The following is a 7,617-nucleotide window of genomic DNA, read 5'->3' on the forward strand; positions in this document are numbered from 1 at the left end:
AAAGCAAAGCCTGATCTTTCCGTGTGGCCAAATACTCACAACTCGACAAGCAGTGGAGCCATGAGAACGCCCAATTTGCTCGCGTCGCTTTCGAGATAATGCAATTTGAAGTCATTTTGCATTGTTATTGGCGCTTTTTTTTTTTTAAGTCATGGTAAGGTAGTGGTAGGAAGTTATTTTTTTATCAAAAATAAAATAGTAACCAATCTTTTGGCAAAATCACTAAATTGGGTCCCTTTTACAAATTTATTACTAAAATAGGTCTGTTTTATAATTATTTATCAAGGGCGTCTATTTTTTTATTATAAAGCGCTTACCTGAGTAGCGCGTTCCACAAGAAGATGACACGTGGCGTGACGTGACAAGTTGACAGGGGACGATGAGACGGGGGGAAGTGGTGGCTTGCTAGGCGCGACCACTAGTGGTGTCCTGGCACGACCACTAGTGGTGGTCTGTCAGGCACGTCCACTAGTGGTGGGCAGCCAGACACTTCCCTCTTCCCTATAATCATTGAGATGAACTGAGTTGAATCTAACTTGTTGCTGTTATATGCATTAGTGTTGAAGCGCTTTATACCGGTTAAAAATTTTGCTCAAAATTAATAAATATTTTTTATCTTTGATACTTTATAGCATTAATTAATATTTATTTTGTTGCTGATAATAATGATTATATTTTATAGGTGCATAAACAAATTGACACGGACTATAAAATGAAATAGTAATTTTGTTTATATTTTTTGTGTGATAATTAGTAATTTTTTGTAACTTAATAATTTAATTTTTGGTTATAATTATGCTATATTTGTTTGTTGATGATAATAATTATTTATTGTAGTAGTTTTTATGTCCAACACATTATTATTATTATTAGTTAAGCTCATAATTATTGATGTTGTTGGTATATTTTTTTAATAGCCAAAATTTACATAGACATTAAAAATAAATGCCGATTGTTATGCGTCATGAGTGTGCAAAGTAGGAAATTGTTGTGACAGTAATTTAATTTATTTTGAGTAATTTGTTGTTGTTAATTTATTTTAGGTTAATAATTTATGTTATGTTAATATATTTTTTATATTATTGTTTGTTGACGACATTAATTATTTATTGTAGGTATATTTTGAAAAATGAGTTCAATTATTACACTCGTCTATTTAAATGGTAAGATATACGAAATTGATAATGATATCACATTTGAAGGTCCTAAAAAAGCTATTCAAATAAAGCGTGGTATTAGTTTTGAGAGGTTTAAAAAAAGGATACACGACAAGGTAAAATTACAAAAACATGTAATGAAAAATGAAACGATTTCGTAATGAAAAATGAAACAGAGGAGAGGAAAATGGGTTTTATAGGGAAGAGGGAAGTGTCTTGCTTCCCACCACTAGTGGACGCGCCTGACAGGCTACCACTAGTGGTCGCGCCTGGCAGGCCAACACTACTGGTCGCGCCTGTCCCATCGTCCCTTGTCAACTTGTCACGTCACGCCACGTGTCGTCTTCTTGTGGAACGCGCCCCTCAAATAAGCGCTTTGTAGTAAAAAAATAGATTCCCTTGATAAATAATTATGAAACAGACTCATTCTGGTAATAAATTTGTAAAAGGGACCCAATTTAGTGATTTTGCCACCAATCTTTATGAGAAACTTAAAATAAGATAAATATTTTTCTTTTTATATAATTTATTTTATATTTAATGATTAATTAAAATTTAAACACTAACCACTTAGTTAAAAAAACATAAATCCCAACCAATTGTGTCAACATTGATTGTTATTGGCGCTTTAATTGAGTGACGTAGAAGGCAAGGAGAGTATTACAATAATGCTGACTACTAGCTTAACAATTATTATTCGAAAGCCAAATATAAAAATGCAGGAGGATAAGGAAATGATGTCAAACGAATCTTCAGAGCAATAATTAATGAATGAATATCTCGGAGTGGGATGAGTTATTATTAAATGTGTGACTGGTGATGGGCATGCAATTTTCATTTTATTTTTTAAATATCCACGGTCACCTCTTGCGTGTAATTAAATTTATTATTTTAATGAGCAAGCAACTTTGTTTAGAATTTAAAAACCATGCCATTTAAATAATACTTTTTCTGAGTTCATTACATAAATATATTTAAATAATATTTCTTGTGACTCCAATAATTGTTTACTAAGTGGAGAGGCATTTTGAATTTCAGTGATTTAGTTTAATTAAATTACCTAATAAAAAAACTTCAAAAAAATTTACTTGATAAAAATAACATAATTATAATTTCTTTATAAATGATTTATCCAAACAACTTATTTCACTCAAAAAAATTATAATTTCCTTAAAAAAATGAATTGCCCAATTTTAATATTCAATCCAAAGACTTAGGAAAATAAGCAACAAAGATTGGTCTCCCACTTAGGGATGACAACAAGACGGATTTGTTTATCCTCATTCTGAGTCACCCCAAACCATGGGACATGTGGGTTTATAAAAGGCGGGGTGAAAAAATAAAACTAAATCCCATTTCTGGTCTTATCCGATTTGGAAAAATTCGTGGGAAATTTATCTCACTTTTTTAAAAATTATTTATTCGGATTTCATTACATGGGACAAGTTTAGGTTTGAAAAAATAAAACTAAGTCCCATTCCTTTCAGGTCTTATACGGAAAATCTATCTCACTTTTTTAAATTATTTATTCATATACTTTAAATAAATCATACATTAAAGTATTAATTACATTTTAATTCAATCAATATTATATATATATATATATATATATATATATATATATATATAATTTGATAAAGCATAAATAACATAAACATATTTAAGAGTTAATTTATTTTTTTTGTTAAAGGAATAATTTTTAATTTAGTATTATAATTATAATGCCATTTTTTAAATTATAAAAAATAAAATATAAAAAGTTACATAATTATATATATATATATATATATATATATATATATATATATATATATATATAGGGGAGTGAGTATAAGGAAAGACATACCCAAACCCGATTTCATTTTCCCAAGTCGGGAAAAATTCGACCCCATCCTCGATCCAAACAGGTTTTACTCATCAAAATTGGGACCGGGTGAAATGAGTACCAACAGGTTCAACTTTTATTGCTATGCCCACTCCCATTGTGGTATCCTAGATTTTAGAGCATGAAGATTTCATGAGGATGTCGATTGCATTATTCTAATATTTTTATTCAGGTATCTGCATGTCTACAATATCTCACATTTCAAAAAAGGCCAAAATCGTAATCACCAACTTTCTTCCCCCAACCTAGAAACCAGCAGAATAAATAGAGTAAATGATGAATATTTAAATGAAGCGTAAATTGTATTTTGCTGATTCCTTCCCCATCCTCTGCTTCTCTAATATTGTGTATGTGAAGCCTTTATCTCATTGACTAGTGCAGATCATATAGCACCGCAATCTCATAATGAACTAGGTTTAATACCACTTAAAAAAATAAGCTGAGGCCACTAGGAGTAATTTAAATAACTTTCACCAAAACTTTTTATGCCTTCAGGTCATCCGACATTGTAGAAGGTATACAATGTGTGGTTAGGATGTCTAAGGTTGCAGCCTTAGCAATAGTGGTGAACCCACGTGTATCCCAGGGTGGACAGGTGCATTCCCTTAATAAAAAAAGAGGCTTATGGCTTTTATGTTAGTGATGATGATTGGTGCACCCTCTAAATAAATTTTTGTCTTTTTCTATCCTTCTTCCACAAGTTTTTTATTTTTCTTTCATTATTTTAAATTATTTGTCTCTTCCACTTCTACTTTCACATTTTCTAGTGGGCTGTTCCGCTTTTACTTTAAACTTTTCCACATGTTTGCGTAGAGGAGTTAGAAAAATAGAAAGCTCATGAGCTTATAAGGGTTATACGAGGTTGTAACTCTGCAAGTCTACAAGAGTAAGGAAAATCACAACAACTCAACAAGTAAAGAAAGATTTAGGTACCAAATTACCGATAATTGTTATAACTTATAAGCATGTCTCTCAGTCTTTGGTTATGTGTTTTTTCACAAATCTTTTTCTTTTTTTTCCCCTTAAGTTTGATATATAAATAATATAATTATATATTAATTATGTTTGATGAATTTATACATTTTTAATTTTTATGGATATTTTAAATTTAAATTATTAATTTCTTTTAAATTGTAAATAGATCATGGATACATTTTTGAAGAGGAAATTACCATCAAATGAGCAACAATCTTCATCAAAATCTTGTGAATCAAGTCTCCAACAACAACAAATTGAAATTAATTTGGAAGACTTGCCATTAGATCCAGGAAAACGAATTAAAATTTCAGCATATCATCCTAATGATCGAGATAAGATACGAAGAGCATATTTACAAAGAGGACCATGTCAACCTACTCAACATAATTTTCCCCAAAGAAAAATTGGAAAGTCTTTAAGAAGATTTTGTCCTTCTTGGTTTAATGAATTTGGCAACTGGTTGGAGTATAGCATAGAAAAAGATGTTGCATTTTGCTTGTGTTGTTATCTTTTTAGGCATGATTTTGGAAAGCAATCAGGTGGTGATACATTTGTGATAGAGGGATTAACAAATTGGAATAAGAAAGAAAGACTTTCATCTCATGTTGGAGGTCCTAATAGGGCTCATAACATTGCTTGGAGGAAGTGTCAAGATTGAATGAATCAAAATCAACATATTGAAGTTGTTATATCTAAGCAATCTGAACAAGTTCGTGACTTGTATCGAAGGCATTTGACAATGTCGATTGATTGTATTCGTTTTCTATTAAAGCAAGGATTAGCTTTCCGTGGTCATGATAAATCAACCAATTCTGCTAACCAAGGTAATTTCCTGGAACTTCATAGATTTCTTGCTGAACACAATGAATCAATAAATCATGTTGTGTTGGAAAATGCTCCTGAAAATCATCAATTAATTGCTTCAAAAATCCAAAAAGATATTGTTAATGCTGCTGCATTAGAAACCACTAATGCTATTATTACTGATCTTGGAGATGAATTAGTTGCTATCATTGTTGATGAAGCACATGACATATCAAACAAGGAGCAAATGGATATTGCTTTGCGTTATGCTAACAAAAAGGGAAGTATTGTTGAGCGTTTTTTTGGTATGGTTCATGTTAAAGATACTACAGCTTTATCATTGAAAATGGCAATTGATGAATTGTTTTGTAAACATGGGCTTAGTATATCAAGAATTCATGGACAAGGTTACGATGGTGCTAGCAACATGCAAGGGGAATTTTCTGGTCTTAAAAGTTTGATCTTAAAGGAGAATTCATCTGCTTTTTATGTACATTGTTTTGATCATCAATTACAACTCACATTAGTTGCTGTTGCAAAAAATCACATTCAAGTTGCCTCTCTTTTTAATTTGGTGTCCACTTTATTAAATGTTGTTGGGGGATCTTGCATATGACATGACATGGTTCGTGAAAAACAAATAAATTATGTTAGAGAGGCATTGGGAAAAGGAGAAATTCCTAGTTGACAAGGTTTGAATCAAGAAACTAGACTTAAACGAGCTGTTGATACTCGTTGGGGTTCACATTATGCAACTTTGATCAATTTGATATTGATGTATTCTTCTATAATTGATGTTCTTGAAATTATAAAAGAAGATGGATCAAATGCAGATCAAAGAGCTAAAGCAAATGGTCTTTTACATTTGCTAGAAGATTTTGATTTTGCATTCACATTGCATTTGATGAAAAATGTCTTGGGTATTTCAAATGAATTATCACAGGCATTGCAAAGGAAAGATCAAGACATCATCAATGCTATGAACTTGGTTAACATCACAAAGCTACGGTTGCAAATTATGAGGGATAATGGATGGGAGTTTTTATTGCAAGAAGTAAATTCATTTTGTGATAAGCATTTCATTAACATTCCTAATATGGAAGACATATTTTTTTCTAAGGGGAGATCACAACGTGGAGCTAAAGCTCAAGCTATCACAACTGAGCATCATTATCATGTTGAATTGTTTTATACTGTTGTGGACATGCAACTTCAAGAACTTAATGATCGTTTTATAGAGACAAATACTCAGTTGCTTTTTTTGCATGGATTGTTTGAATCCAACCAATTTATTCTCTGCTTTTGATAAGGCAAGGCTAATTGAATTTGCAAAGTTTTATCCATGTGAATTCTCTGCAATTAATTTAGTGATGCTTGATAATCAACTTGAGACTTACATCATTGATATGCGTAGCAATGTAGAATTTTCATCTTTGAAAGGAATCAAAAATCTTTCAGAGAAGTTGGTTGAAATTGGAAGACATATTGTTTATCCATTAGTTTACCTTCATTTGAAGTTAGCAATGATTTTGCCTGTTGCCACATCAACTGTGGAAAGAGCCTTTTCTGCCATGAAAATTGTGAAAAATAGATTGCGTAATCGGTTGGGAGATACATGGATGAATGATTGTCTAGTGACTTATATTGAGAAAGATGTGTTCAATAAGATTGACAATGAACTAATAATTCAACGATTTCAAAACATGAAATCACGTAGAGGACAACTATAAGGTATGTAATTTATTTGAATAAATACATTAAAATTTTATGATTTTGGTACTTATGTCTTTATCTTCATATGCATAATGATAATTATTATTAATTTATATTATTTGAAAAGTAAATTGCCCTCATTGACTCGGGGTCTTAGATCCGCCACTACTTAGCAGTGCTGGTCTTCAACACTACAATTTGCAGAAAAAAGTTATTCAAAATTTCAAAACAACATTCATATAAATTCATAGAATAGCAATAAATTTATAGTACAAACTTACTTATTTGATAGATTTAATTTGAAATAGGCAAGAAAAGGATACAATTTATAATAAATATGTCCAATTCTAAAAAGATTAGGGGAAAAAACACATAAGAATTTTTTAAATCTCCGTTCCCTCTTTTGACTTTTGAGTAGTTTCACAAGATTTTCATATATGCAACGTTCAGAAAGAAAACAACAAAGCACAACTTAAACAATACAAATCTTGATATTAAATATTAATTCACAATAATAATACCTTCTTATTTATAATAGTTGTGAAACTTGTTAGTAACCATATGTTTGAAAGCCACCTTAATTACGATCACCCCTAGTCTACCTTAGTTGCTGCCTTAATTGCAGCTTCAAAGGCGGTGTGTTTAGTCCCAAATTAACTAGAGATGAGGTTTAAATAGAGCTAATAAAGCTTAAGTAGTCATTACCTTACAAACCAATATTTTGAGGGGTTGAGTTAGGCCTTAAGCCCAAATTCTAAGACCATAAAAACTTAGAACAATTTTTTTTTCCAAACTTAAGGACATATTTCTATTTAACATGAGAGACACAGAAAAGAATGAACCGATTGGAATAGGTCAATGAGAGAAAACCTGTTGGTATTCCAGATCAAAATTTAGATAATCATCATCGCAGCTCTCAACCATGTTGTCCAAGCTCTTCAGATTCTTCACAGGTTTACCATTGAAAGCAAGAACCTAGACACACAAAGAACAAAACTTAATGGACACTTCAATAATACAAAAAGTTAATATCTACGTAATATTCTCTTACCAGAGTGTTAACTATCTCCTCATATCCAA

The 7,617-nt window shown here is 31.1% G+C and overlaps 1 pseudogene; it reads left to right on the forward strand.

The window, feature by feature from the left end:
- The first annotated feature begins 4,186 nt into the window (after positions 1-4,186).
- LOC100812175 (zinc finger MYM-type protein 1-like) lies at positions 4,187-6,554 on the forward strand (annotated as a pseudogene).
- Positions 6,555-7,617: the final 1,063 nt, after the last annotated feature.

The sequence above is a fragment of the Glycine max genome, chromosome 11 (assembly GCF_000004515.6).
Source record: "Glycine max cultivar Williams 82 chromosome 11, Glycine_max_v4.0, whole genome shotgun sequence".
NCBI classification, from domain to species: Eukaryota; Viridiplantae; Streptophyta; class Magnoliopsida; order Fabales; family Fabaceae; genus Glycine; species Glycine max.